A 15,409-nucleotide genomic window follows, 5' to 3' on the forward strand; every position below is an offset into this window, starting at 1 on the left:
ACTTTCATGCACACTACTGTCTTGACGCTGAACACTGTTTAATGTAAAAATGTCTAATTTATTCAATACAATCAAACCTTAACAAATCCAGAATTGCTATCATGATTAAAAACATACTGTAACCAATATTTCATTGATATAATTCATGATTGTATCAATTCTAAAACAAATGTAAAACTATTGTTCATACTGTATGCAAAATGTCATCACTTAAAATATATCACTATTACAATAAGCAAATATTTTGTTATAAATAAAAAAATTCTCTGCTCTACAAGATCACAGAACTGACAATAACCGTAATATACAAAGAAATGCTGATTTCATCACAATATGTCAGCTTGTGACGAAATCTCAGCGCCTTCCTTCAGAATTCGACACATAAGTGAGTTGACTGCTTTCCTATCCTAAACATCTTAGCAGCAATCAGGGCTTGCTTGCTTATTCATTTTCATGTCTTTCACACATACATACACACACTGTTTCTCTGTCACTATCTCTCACACACATGCAAGCAAGACACATACATTCAAAAACTCTCTCACACACTCTTGCAGACACGAACGCTCTCTCACAAACATGCAAACATGTTCTCTCTCACACACACACATGCAAACACATGCACTCTTTCTCATACACTCGGTGATTGAATGAGGTTTAAATTAAAAAGGATTCTTTGCTCCTACAGCAAGCAGTCGGCACGGAAACAGTGGGGTGATTCATGGGCAGAGGCGTGATTCACAACACAAAAAAAATGTAATGGGCAGGTGCAAAGCATACACTTCAGCCACTGGCTCATTTCAGAAAAAACATTTTGCGGAAAGAAAGAAACCTTACCCAGGACTGCCTGGAAAATGTCATAATGGGCCAGGTGATGTTACCAGGAGCCATGCAGCTCTGAATAATATTACCAAAATAATACACTGCCCATGCTGGTAATCCTGACCCAGTCTGCTCACGGTTCGATGTTACTAATGTTATTGTTAGGGCTGGGTGTAGCAGTTGAAAACCTCTGCTCCGTTGTGGAGTGCGGAGTTATCAGTAGCTCTGTGTTTTCTGCAAAACGTGGAGTTGCCAAATTCCGCAAGCTCTGTGAACAGAGCAGAGTTCTATAACCAGGCCTACTCTAGTGGTGACTGGAGGCCGGTGGTCCAAAAAGGCAAGTGAGACAGAGACAGTGTTTGCCTGCAGACTGTGTGCCTCCAGCCATTCCAGGGGAAACAGAGGAGTCAGGCATAAGTGACAGTGAAGACGAAAGGCCTGCCCTAAGGAGATCACAGAGAACCAGAATACCCTGTCAACGGTGATCCTCACCTGAATGTTGCCAAAGAATGAGTGAACGAGTTCTGGAACTTTTCCTATAACAGTCAAGATTTGTCTGAGCCTCTTTGAACAGAAGCATTTTGATTGAACTACATTTCAGATCTATTTTCTCATTGAATCAGCTGACACAGCTTTTGATTGAGTAACTATTTCCGGAACATTGAACTGTGAACTATTACAGACATTTAGATAGAGTTGTAGGGAAGAAAGAAGAGAACCTAGGCCAGAGACTGCTGAAGGAATGTAAGGTTGTCATTTAGAAGAACACGGAGTAGGGTTAAGGAAGACTCACGAAGACCTTGTACATAAAAGAAAAAGAGATTGAAACTCATTGCATGAACTTTGTTTTGCCAAGTTTGCACAGGTGGAACCTGATAGAGAAGACTCTGCAGCTGCTATGTTCCACCCAACTGTCTGATTGTTAAGAAGTCATGGAATCTAATAATAGTGGTAGAAGTTGGTACCTACTAACAGTAGCGTTCGTCGTTTTCACTATAGTATTAATTGCTTTCTTGTAGGATTGAGCATACCTACACATTCTAGTACAGGAGAGAGTAGATCCACAACTGGTCCTACACCACCTCCTCCTACTGACGATATTTTGCTTACATTTGATGAGAAAGACTTACATGTAGATGCCTCTAGAGGAGATTATTCACTGAATGCTTACTCTAAGCTGCTTTATGAATTTGTTGACACTGTGGATGCTAGGGACTGTTATGTGTGAATGCCATTACCTGCCTCTACTGTCAAGGGCATTATCTATTACCATCTTCCTTTAACATATGGTGTATTGTGGTGAAATTTGTTGATGAGCTTGTTTCATGAAAAGGGTCATTTCCAATATCATTTTTTGAACTATGATTTAGTCTTTTTAGAAGTTCCTTTGCTGAAGCATTTGAATCGGCAAATCGATACTAACACACTAGAGATAGTTGGACACTTGTTCAGACCTACCAGGACATTAGACACTGCTTATGCTCATAGACACGATTTGATTTGCATACTAACAGATTTTGAGAAGATATTTGTGGATTCAGCAGAAAACAGAAGGAGAAACATAATGGCAAGAGCATTAAATCATATTAGTGCACCTAACTTAGTCAAAGATGAGATTGAGCATAAAATGGCATGAAATATAGCTGCATTGGCATTAGATTGGGAACACCAAGGGGAACAGTGTGTATACACGAAGAGATTAAAATTAGCCACACATTTTGTGGGAAGGAGTAAACGTTATAATACTTTTGAAACATATAGAAAATGGGGATTGTATTTAGATAGAGAGGATCCCATTATGCCTGGAGTTTATTATATCTGTTGAAAAATGCTTATTATAGGTTACCCAGGAGAGGGTATGGTGCATGATAAATGGGGATAGTTTTTCCAAAGATTTCTGATGTGGGACATCTTGATGACTCAGTAGGAGGAGAACATACCAAAGAGGTGTAAGTGCTAGTGAAATTGTGAGAGATATCTTAGGTGCAATTATTCCATCTGTAGGAGTGATACTGAATATTCATAAGATTAGAAAGTTGTCTACTGTGGTTGATAAGCTGTCTACTAATACAGTTGGAACATTTTTGTTATGGTTACTATCAGATCAATGGTTTTGCAGAACAGACTTGCGTTAGGCATTCTTTTTGCAAAGGAGGGCGGAGTCTGCAGGATGTTAAAGGTTCAGCCATGTTGCACCTATATTCCTGATAAAAGTAAGGACTTGAAGAAGAATTATATTACAAACATTACTGATCTGAAGAAAGATTTGAGGGGGTTAGAAGCAACAGGTGCATGGGAAGCAATACTTTACTGCTGTAGGCAGATGGTATGAAAACTTTGGGAGTGATAATTGCTCCTTGTGGAATATTCCTGTTTGTGATCTGTAAGGTATACAAAAGATCAAAGGAATAAAGGAGGTGAGAGAAAGAATGGAGACATAGAACTAGAAGCCAAACAGAGCAGATATTATGGTGACATTAAATGTCAGGAGGAATCCAGACTAAAAATGTATGAAGCTTATAAAATTATGATTGGTCTATCTGATAAAAGATCTTGATGTCCTAACTATATTCACCATCAGAGGGGGATTGGAGCTGCATAATTTTGACTCCTCCCCAACAAGTCTAAGAAGTGCATTATTTACACTTACTTGACACTTTTTTACATTGAGTACCTAAATATAACTAATTAGAAATATAATATGTAGGCCTAACTAAAAACCATCCTCAACCTATAAATGTATTACCTGTAGTTGTATGTGCACTTACAGGCACATTTACACCTGCATATTTCATGTTTATTTTAACATTAGCCTAACTAGCAATGTATTCTTTAACATGAAGATGCCTTTTTGCTCATTTTGCTTGCAATAAAGATTTCCCATGCAGGTGCCTTCTCATGGAATTTATTAGTAAGAGTTAGGAGACTAACGTACTAGTGATAGCAAGTCTGGGATGAAAATCTTGGCAAGAAAGTGGTGATTAACATATTACATGAATGGCTCCTGCTCATCTCTTACCAGGCGAGGCAAACTTCTATCATAGCTGAGACTATGAGAATGAAGAGACATGTTGCAAGGCACCTGAACAATGTCTTGGTATTCACACCTTTCCCGGTAGAGCAGATTATTTTGGACTTTAAGAGGTACAGACCTCTTTGCTTCCCTTATTCTTTTCTGTGTGTGGCTTTCTGCTAACAGTTCTCTTTTTAGAATAGTATTACAGATGTTTTTGCAATGCTTTCTTCATGCTCCTGAATCTTTAGAGACTTATGCTTAGAACTGCCCTATCCTAAGTTAGAGCTCAGATTAGATGATCTCAACTCTAATTGGATGTTTAAGGAGGGTATCAGAGTTTCCTTAAGAAACATTGAAATATATTTGTAAATGTCTTTAGTTTTGTGATTGCTTTTGTCTTATGCCTTCTACTTTAAAAGCTGAACTTATTCCAAAATCTAGATGTACCTATTGTAACTCTATGTCCTTGATATAATCATGACTTGCATAAATTCTAGACTAATTGTGAATTTGTAATAAATTTACAACCCTTATCCTCCAATTCCTTCTCCTCCTTCTGTAGCCAAATCGGTTGCATGAATGTTATTTGGACCTATTGGATGTTGATTCCTTTTTACCTCAAAGATCCCAATACAGTCAAAAACAAAGGAGAAACGTGAGCTGCCGAAATCCGCTCCAGTAGTGTAAATCACAACAAACTACCAATTAGCCCTCCCTATTCTAAGTTTTCTAAAAGCAAACAATGAGCTACACTTCTAAGTAATATACCTTATCTGGCACATGCACCAATAAGTAAAACATGAAGGCACATTTTGAAATCAACATCAAGTTTAACAGAGACAGGCCTTTGAGCAGATGCTGCCTACTCGCAGTTAGGAGAACTTTAAGAAAGCAAATTCGGTTAAACGGGAATTCACTATGAGCCAATGATTATACTTTGATTAGACAAAGTGTAGCTTCCTTATATTTATATGACCACTGTTTGGCCTGACCACCTTTGGTGTGGTCTTCTGCCAAACCTTTTGCCTACTCACCTCATGTTGTGGAATTCCTTTTTTGTTGGCATTGAGACTCTCTGCACTCTACCACTGATAACCAATGTTAAAAGGCTTGAGCCCTCCTCCTAAAAGATAGTAAAAGTGGCTTACACCCAATTACACATTTAATTTACTTAAACGTCCCTAGTAAAGTGATATTACAGGTACCCAGAACCTGTAAATTAACTGATACAAGTGAGCCTGCAGCACTTATTGTGCCACTCACTTACATAGCCCTTTTAAACATGCCTCAGGCCTGCCATTACAGCCTGTAGTGCAGTTTTTAAACTGCCAATTTGACATAGCAAAATAAACCTTTTACCAGGCCTAAATCTTCCTTTTTAATACATATAGGTTACCACTAAGTTAGACCCTATACAGACCATAGAGCAGGGTGCATTGTATTTAAAATTTGGGCATGCACTTTTAAGTTTTATATGTCCTGCTAATACAAAACTCCCAAATTCTTTTTTCACTACTGTTAGGCCTACCTCTCCCATAGGATAACATTGGGTTACCTTATTGCACTTAATTAGTGATAACATTTACTTTGGAACAGGTAGATATATAATGTTTGGTCTCAAAAAGAATTGTAATTTATTTGTCCTAACCATTTGATGCCTGCATCCTGTGTCTTGGGTCACATGATTGTAAAAAGAGTTGCAGTTGGGTTTTGTCTATTCCTCCCAGACATTGAGACAAGGGGGACTAGGTGTTGGCAGAATGAGAGGGGTGGAATTGTTCCCTGTCCCGCTTACTTTTAAAGGATCTGCCTCCAACACACTCAGAAAAGTTTAACACCAGTCTTTTGTCACTCTTGACCTCTTTAAGTCTGGGCAGGGGAAGCAGGAAATTCCAGAACCATATGTTGAAGGATTTCTGGAACTTTCTCCCACTTCAAAGGCTGTCACTGGGTAAAAATATTGGACCCTCAGACCAATTATTCAGTACTCTCCTAGACCTCTAGGGAACACACAGAAGGCCTGCCTTGCACTTCAGAGGACTGACCTGTAGCATAAGGCCTGCTTTGTGCCTCAGAGGACTGCCCTCCTGCTTCCAGGGGACTGCCCTGCTGCTTGAAGCCAGCCTGCTACCCTTAGAGTTCTGCGCTGCGTTGTTAGGCCTGCCTTGCTGCTTGAACCCTGGCTTACCAGAGTGACTCCAGGGGCTAGTTGACTGGCCTCCTGTTCTTAGCTTCAGGGACACAACAAGCTCCCACAACCTTAAGCCTGTACCTGGATTCTACCTGAAGTGGGTCCAAACCTCAAAGTGGTGCCCACATAGTCCTTGACCCTTGAAGGTGGTACTAAAAATGCCCAAACCACCAGAAACCAAAACCTAGGACTTACAGAATTTTCCACCAAAAAGTGGCCTGAAACTGATAGAACACCAGGATGTACATGCTCTCCAATCTGTCCAAGGTGCATCTAGGTCGGCCTGGCTTTGCCGTAGCTCCTGCCATGTTTGTCTCCACAGCAGAATATCCTGTTCTTTGGCTCCTCTCGAAAGAGCTAGCCAGCCTCGTGGAGCCTTCATTAGGTACAATTTGCAGCTTCATTCCACTGGAGATTTTCAACTTCCAAAAAAGCGACAAAGTCCGGACGTAGAAATTGTCATAGCAACTTCATCCAGTGACTTCCGATGACAACAGCGCCTCCTCAGACACCGCCTGAATAGCAAAACATTTAGGGGTATGCTCAAATGAGCCCCCACAATACCTGGGCTATAAACATTAAAAAGAAAAACATGGTATCATGTGGGGATCAATAGCAGGGATAACTTTTGCCACAGTAAAAGAATTCAATTTAACACTGGGTCATACAAATCAATCACGTCAAACAGTTTATTCAATAACTATTATATGAAGGCCTGGGCGGTAAATTCCGTTCCTCTAGCGGGATTTGGGTAATTTTGCGTTCCGCGGAGAACGCGGAATTGCCAAAAATTCTGCGATCCACGACTTTGCGGAATTTTTGCTTGTTCGCACTTTCAAAATGCGTGTTCGTGAGATATTTCCCCCTGAGCACGCAAACCGCATTCGTGAACAGGAAAAAAGCATCGCGAACGGGCGGAACAAGCAATTCCGTGTGTTCGCAGAACTCTGCGTGCTTGCGGAGATTTTTTACCGTTTCGCGTAACGCGACTAATTATATGATTGTCCATGTAGTGTTTCCACTTCGCAAGCGCGTACCTGGAGCTCCTTTAAAAATATCACAAACCCATTACAATTTAATCAAAAACACTAAATAAAATCCTAAATTCTGAACAAAGTGTCTTCTTTCTTGCTTGTATTGAAACAAAACATGATTTGCACAAAATACTTAGTGCCTGATTACGAGTTTGGCGGTGCGGGAGTGGACCGCCATATCGGAGGCCCGCTCCAGCACCCCCAAACACATGTACCTACCACACGCCAGATTATGAGTTTCCTCATGTCTGGCGAGCTTTTTTTGGTGGTGCCATGGCGGTGCCTCTGAAAATGGGCACCGCAATGCGAACGCCCAAAAAAGTTCCTGCATGGCATGGACTCTAAAATCCATGCCGTGCAAGAACCTGTGTGCAGTCACACAGTGAAGCACATGTTGTGGCCCCCTGCATGCATCCCCATGCATATGGGCATTCCCATTCAAATGGGAAACAGGGCCCTCTTTCAGGTCCACCAGCCCTTTTTGTGGAGGAAGTACCTCTGGAGGTCCTGAAACACGTAATATACATGGTGGTGAAACACCACCAGAATGTTACTGAGGCTCTGACCACCACGCCACCGCCAGGGTGTCGTGTAGTTCCTATAAAACTATATAGGATCTGCGATTGGTGTCCAGACTGATTCCAGACACCCCCACAGCGTATTTTTGCCTGTTTACCAGCTAGCTCACAGTGTCACTAGAAACCCCTCTTACCAAGGAGAGAATAGTTCTTGACAACTATCGCCCATGACAACTCTGTCCCATCAGAGATCGTGGAAACAGTACAGTGCTTTTCACTCTGTCACTCGTGCTCACTTTGTCTCAGAGAGATATACAGAATAAACGGTGGGGACGTTTTCAATAAGCATTTATTGAACCAGCGTCATTCTAGTGTAAAATAGGTGTGCTGAAACAACCATAAGACAGAAACAGATATAAATGATTATAAGCACCATCAAAATAGAAGGATGGTATATTTCTACCATAGTGCTAAAACAATTAATACAGGCAAATATAAAAATACGTGACAGTAATGATGCGTACTCTTGTGATGCAACCCTAACTAGATGTACCTAACTGTACCTAGCATGTATGTACGAGTAGAGCCAAGAATCCCTCTTGGATAAAGTCACCCTCATTACCTGAAGTGAGAGACTGTGGTACCCCATCTTGGTCTCGAGATGGACCCCCCGGGAGGGATGTCAGACTACTGCGAGCTGGAGTGTCTGCATGCAGGAACCGCAGCATCTTGCGTCAGTGTGTCAGCATGGATGTCCTTTTTCTCCTCTCCCTGCTTCTGAAAAGGTATGGAGTTTATATACCCAAAGTGGTACCCTCAGGGGATCTACCTTGCTGTGTCATGTCGGACTCAGGCTGACGGAAGGAATGAACGTTATACATAGTTATTATGCAGGAGATGGTAGTCCTGCTGAGATTCCAAGAATCCTCATGCATAATGAATGAGGCTCGTTTTCAGGGAAAATCCCACATCCTGTAAGCAGTACCGTAACTAGGTAAAAGGTCAGTACCAAGAACCGTTATGTAGTGTAATGGCAGGGGAAATATAGGTGAAAGGTTTGGTTACTACCTGAGCCTATATTGGGGTACCTGTATGAAACATCACAAGGGAACAGCAGTTTTCTGGTGGCTGTGGTGGTCCAATGGCAGTCCGACCACCCAACTTGTGATGGGGCAGTTCGACCGCCGGTGTGGCGGTGGCTGGACCACCACTGCCATGCCTGCGAGAGTCCGGAGGGCCTGAGACCGCCAGACTCGGAATGAGGCCCTTAGACAGCAATTGCTAAGCACAAGCACATGCCATCAAAAAAAGATAATTTTCTATGCGGTGTCTTTATTTCAAAGTCCTTTTAGTTCCTTTGTACCTTTTAAATTTATACAGATAGTTCCTCATATAGGTATTGTCGACACATTTCAGCCACAATGAATTTGCAGGCAGCTTCAGGACAGGAAGACCTAGCAATCAAATTGATAATTCAATCAATATTATTATGAATATCAGTTACAAAACCTTTTCACCCAAAGTGCAGAATACGGGTTAAACCAATCAGTGTATAGAACATGTAGAACCAAAAAAAAGGTAAACATTTGCAGTGAATAATGACCGTAACATGACATTCATGCGAGGAACACTAAGGGTGGAGTGGCTGACCAACTTGGCCTTCATAAGTGAACGTGCAAAGCTACATTGTCTGCTGGCCAATCACCACAGGTGAAAAAAGACTGCCAAGTGGTGTCACCAAAAAGCTCCTACCCTGATGCACCCCACCTTAAATAAGCCATCAACAGACAACACCTCAAAACAGCAATGACTGTCACTGAAAAAGAAAAAAAGAATAACTTGTTTTTGTGCTCAACACCGACACTTAATCCTCAACATTGGTGCTTTTCATGAGCACCAGTTAAGGACACATTCGTTTACAGAGAGATTAAGTGATTTGCCTAGAATCACAGATGCCGAGACTCGAACCTGGTTCCCCAGCTCCGAAGTCGGCAGCTCTGGCCATTACGCCACACCCTCTCCCCACTTCTGTGGTTAGTCACTGCAGGGGCCTGTGTTCGACCTCATGGTCACAGGTTCAAATCCACTTGGCCTTTAATCCATCTGAGGTCGATAAAATGAGCACCATTGAGTTGGGTAACAATAAACATCTGTTATTCAGCGCCAGTACACCTAAGTGTAATCGTGCACTTTACAAATACACCTGTTATGTCAATAGTTGGTTCTATTTTAGGCGGTGGTACTAGGAGAAATGGGCAGGTGCAGGCTGCATCCTGACGAGAGTCCCACTGCTTATTTTTTTTTTTAAATTAACCACTGGGGAACATCCCCTAGGTCACTGACATCACACCCCAGCTGCGTTGCCCCACTGAACTTTACCTTCTCAGACATTTTTCTTTAAAATGTCTTCTATACCCAAAGGTAAAAGCCATGACAAGGCTCAATGCACTTTGTGTATCCGAACTGCACTCCATCGTGGTCAACCATAACTTTCAACTTTGCCCCGTCTCACACAATTAGATACTCGAGGTTAGCGCTTTGACCTTTTTGGCACTATTTTTCATTAAAACTTTATAAAAATTCATAACTTCATTTTTGCTGATTGGATTTGTGTCATTTTGGTGTCAAATTGTTTATTACATTTTTCCCTATTTTTCTAATTTGTTGGGGGATTTTTTTTATGTTGTGTTTTCACTTCTTTTCTGTTGGTGTGCATCATAAATACCTTACACATTAAGCACAGGTTAATTTTGTGACTTTTTCTGGGCCACCCTAACAGGGCTTGTGGCTGTTGCGTCAATAGAGTTAACACCCCCCTTAATACGAAAACACTGGCATAGCTAGACCTTTGACTGCCTGTGGCGGCCCCTGTGTAGGCTGCCACGCTGCGGCCCTATGTAGTTGGGGGCTAGCGATTTATGTGGCAGGCGCCCTGTGACAGCCGCAGGTAAGAGCAGGAGGGGATGGGGAGGCTGCCGCCCCCAAGGCCTGTGCTGCCCAGGGCGGACCACCCCCCTCCTCATGCTATGCCACTGTCAAAACCCCAGTTTCCTAAGGCCATACATTAACACACGGATTAACATATGATTAGTAAAATAACAAGCAAACACATTTGCACTGCACCAACTCCAATGGTTGAAAGGGCGGACTCAAAGCCTTTCTGTATATATTGGAAACAACTGGTCTGTTTAGACATGTATGCTGTAAAACCCAGACCCAAAAGGGTCTATTTGCATAGTTTAGATGGGAGAGGCAGGATATTGAGAATTGAATTGGGTCGAAAATACAAATTGTTTGATATAGAGCAAGTGTGCAGTGACTCATGTCAAAGGTCATAATAATTGCTTACATCAAAAGCTGTGAACATCCACCAGAATGACAGTCTACACACGGAAGGTGGCTGCATGCACAGACTTGTAGGGGTTTGATTATGTGTGCACTAAATGAATGCGCATGCTCCCTGAAGATGGCTGCACACAGACGCTTGGCGTGAGCACATACATGCACTAGAGGCCGAACTAGAATCCTTAAGGTAACATGAAAGAGCTTTATTGTTGTGTCTCACACATGAACTACCCTGTACTATGACAATGACTGCTTCACAGAGACTTCTTGGGGTTTGTTCAAATATGTGAACCAAAGGGTGAGCATGTGGAGGGGTTGGGCGCAGAGACCTTTGCCAGCCTGGCCCACTGCACTAAAGGGTGATCTTGTACCCTTGAGGTGGTTGCACACAGTTCTTTTTTTGCATTAGAAGATAAGCATGAAATATTGAGTGGGCGAAATTTGCGAAATTCGCTTTCGCAAACTATCACGAAAATGTTCAAAATCTCCGCAAATACGCCGGAAATTTCACGAAGACGCGGAAGTTTTTTTCCCGCCTGTTCGCTGTATTTTTTGCGTGATCGCGGCTCTCCAACTTACCCATGCGGTTGCTCTCGGGCGCGGCCATCTTGTTTTCACTTGTCCCGCCCTCCCACGATGCTTACTTCCTGTTCCGGGTCGCGCAATGCATGCTCGCGCCCGTTCGCGGTAGATATTTCCTGTTCGGGAACGCTTTTACTTGATCGCGTAGCTTTTTGCTTGCGCGGCCATCTTGTTTTTCACTCTATTGCATGGTTCTGGGGCCTGATTTTGAATCCTCCCTGCATCTTTTCAATCCTTTGTTTGAAGCCACTTTTTAAAAATCTTTTTTATTTATTATTTCTCTAACTATTTTCCTGCTTCTATATTTTTGGTTTTTGTCTACTTTTTTGTTTGTTTTTTAGCTACTTTTTCACTCTTTCTATTGGCTGCTATTTATTTCCTTTACTTCCTTTTTTAATTTTATTACCTTTTCTTTCCCGCCCCGTCCCAGAACCATGTCAAAGGATAGGGCTCGTCGCAGCCAGAGCCGCGACCGCCTTCCTTGCGGAAGGCGGCACCCACAAGGGGTGCAGGCACGGGCCTTATTTGGGGAGGTGGAGTTGGCTGCACTCATTTTCTTTGTGCAGCGCCACCTCCCCTCAACCCGGGCAGCAGGTGGCAGGCCTGGGTTCGGGTACGGCCTCCGGGAGCGTCGACAGCGGTGGGGGAAGGTGCGCCTGGCAGTGTTGCGCTGCTCTGGGGTCCGGCGCACCCAGGCGCAGTTGACGCACCGGTGGTCCGACATCCTGGGCCGTGAGCAGGACCTGCTAGGAGTGGAGGTCCCGGGTCTTGGTGAGTAGCTATTTAATTATTACTACTTTGTGTCTGTTCTTCTGCTCTGTGTTATATTGCGAATATCTTTTTTTTCTTCCAACCAGCTAGAATGTTGCTGCTTATATTCCGAGGTTAATTACGTTTAAAAGTCTTCTGTGATTGTTATGACACAGGTGCTCCTCTGCGCTACAACTAATCTTACTTGTTTGCAACTCTGCGTTTGCGCTCGCTTAGCGTGATTCTGTAAGAGTTTATTTTAGAGAAATTAAGTTACGTAATGCTACAGTGACTCTAGTCCTCACTTTGTCCTGTCACTAAGAGATAGGGGTGGATTGATACTTAGGTTTAGGTACTTTGTATGAGTTTGTAATTTTTTATTGGTATCCATGATGCTCCCTCAGTTACGTCACGTGCTGCTAGTATGCCAGTCTTTATTAGAACCTTTTCTAGTTTGTTCAATGAGTGGTGGTAATTGGCTTAGCACTAGCAGAACATCAGCATCAATCAATCAACCCAAAATTTGGTGTATACAAAAAATGTAGTCACGTGTCCTCCATTTGACCATATGCATTGTTGAGGACTAAGAGAAGTGGAAATGCATACTTAATGTACAATTGGCACGCCTGGAATAGGTGGGCTAGGTCGGGTGGTACGTCGTACTTAGGCTTAGTTGTAACTTAGTATTCTGGAATCAGAATGGAAGACTGGATTACTGTTGATAAATAGTAACTTAAGTAGTCGATCCGCGAATCCCCCAATACTAATTGTTGACCAGATGAGATCGGTCAATTTAGTTATTGCAATTGTGGTTTACATAAGTGTTTTTTGACCGTTCTTTAAAAATGTTGTATTTGTTTGACACCATCCATCAATGTTTGTCTCTTTCTTATATCTTTCCTGTTCATCAGCACCCAGGGGCAGGCAGACAGGGAATGGGCAGTCGGCGTGAGAACACCACCACCAGGAGGACACCAACGAGGGCTCCTCTGCTGGCCCCAGTAAGTCTTCTTGTTTTTAATAATATTTCTTATTCCATAACTTTTACTGCACCATATTTTTCATGAACTATTGTTTCAGTTTCCCAATGCTATTTTTTACCAACAATTATCCTTCGATCTATACGGTTTCAAAAATCTTGTTATCCCTGCCTCTGCTATGATGACTCTCTGTACTACTACTACTATCAGTCTGTCTGTACTGTAGTAGCTAAGCTTGCCCAGTTGGCCAGTGCCACTCTTTATTTGAAAGGTTGTAAATAAAACTCAGATTCACCAGTAGCTCTTGCCATTCTTTGGGTCGTCCTCTTGTACTACTTCTAGTCTTATTGATCTTGAGTCTTTGTTAATCTTGAGGCTTTGACAATTCACAGCAACAAATGCCCAACCAGATTTATTACTATTTTGATATGATAGCCTATAGGACATACTACTACTGTTGTAGGGATCTTGCACATACAGACCTTTGCACAAGAAAATAGGATGTTGGTGATGGTAGGTTGAACCTTCCTCACACACCTCAATCAGAAATTCAGAACCCACCACAATCCCCTGCTCGACTATAGTACTGTCTTGTCATAACTATTAGGTCTCCGAACCCTCCCCCCAAGATACCCAACAAGTAGACAACCCAGAACATAACACACCCAACCTCTCAGTCGTGGAAGCAATGCACATGCACACCCTTCCTAACTCGTGTTAGTTAGTCCACACCAAATACCACCAAGTCTATGTAAGTTCAAAATCTTTATTTTGAATTGAGAAGCTCTGTACATTGTTCTATTATATAATGCAGCACCAACCGGAAAATCAATAACATTAAAACAATAAACATTGTTACACTTACTTACAGTTGGGAATTAAATCATGATAACTGAACAGTGGTGGAAGGCAGCACCACCATCCCCTAGGAATTTAGTTTATATAAATTTATAAATGAAGATCTCTGAGTGAAGGGACCCCTCACCTTAGAAGAACCTAGTACTGGTAGTTGTTGCATCATTCATAAGCTCTGCAAAGCTCTGGTTCGTAGAAGGGAATCTTCCGTCTATAATGCGAAAAATGAAATGGTGCGCGTTAGTATATTGCAACTTGCAACCATTTCTCAGCCGTGCCAAAAAGTGTAACATTTATGGATAAGCAATATGGACTAACAGTACACCAGTACTTCATAAAAAAGTGGCTTGTTAATGTTTTTGTTGACCGCTTGTACGGAGCGCGTAGACAGTAGCAGTGTGAGGCAGGTCATGTGGGCTCAAAGGTGTCTTATACAAAAAGCTGCAAGGTAACGTCACATGTACAAAAATAAAAGACACAAAGGTAAAATGGTTGCATGGCTCGGGCTAACTAAGCAAAGGCTAGAATGACCCTAGGGGGGACCATATATAACTATTAGTGTCTACTCTACTACTACCTTATTTGTACTAGTGATGTATGTTAGTATAAACTCATTTTTCAATCTTGCTACTGACCAATAGGGGGAGGTGTATACGACGCCTAATAAATGTGTACTGTTTTCTAGGCGCACTACCGACCACCATTGCCGGGGCCAGCGAAGGCAACGCGGAGGGAGAGGATGCGGCAGTTGCTGCAGATACCGACGATGGAGCGGTAGGGGGAGTGCCAGCACCAGTGGCGGGCGGTGATAAGTTAGATTCATAATCCTTAACTATTGTTGACAGTACACTCACTGCAAGGGTGTACTGTATGTATACTGTACTGTTGAGACTCAGGGCCACATTAGGATGGCGGGCGGATTACCCCCGCCGGGCCGGCGGTAGTCACCGCTGACCCCGCAGGGGCAAATCTCCCGCCATCCCTGTAGAAAAGAGTCAGACCCCCCCACATGTCGACCAGGCGGAAAAGGGTTCAATATGGTGGTGGTGTCTCTCTGAACACACCGCCAGCCATATAATCTGCATTTTGGAATGCCTTTGCGTGGCGGCATTGCCGGCCGTCACGGAATGGCATGCAGAGTATGCTTGGTTCCCCATGGAGGGTACCTATGCTATAGTACCCCCCTGCCTTTCAAAGCAAAACGTGACAGGCTCCGCGCGGGGCCTGTCATGTTGTGCTTGGAAAAGCACAACATGTATTTTTAGCATTGCTTTCGGCACCGCCCACCAGAATGTAAAAAAAACAGGATGCGCCTG

The sequence above is a fragment of the Triturus cristatus genome, chromosome 6 (genome assembly GCF_964204655.1).
Source record: "Triturus cristatus chromosome 6, aTriCri1.1, whole genome shotgun sequence".
Lineage (NCBI taxonomy): Eukaryota > Metazoa > Chordata > Amphibia > Caudata > Salamandridae > Triturus > Triturus cristatus.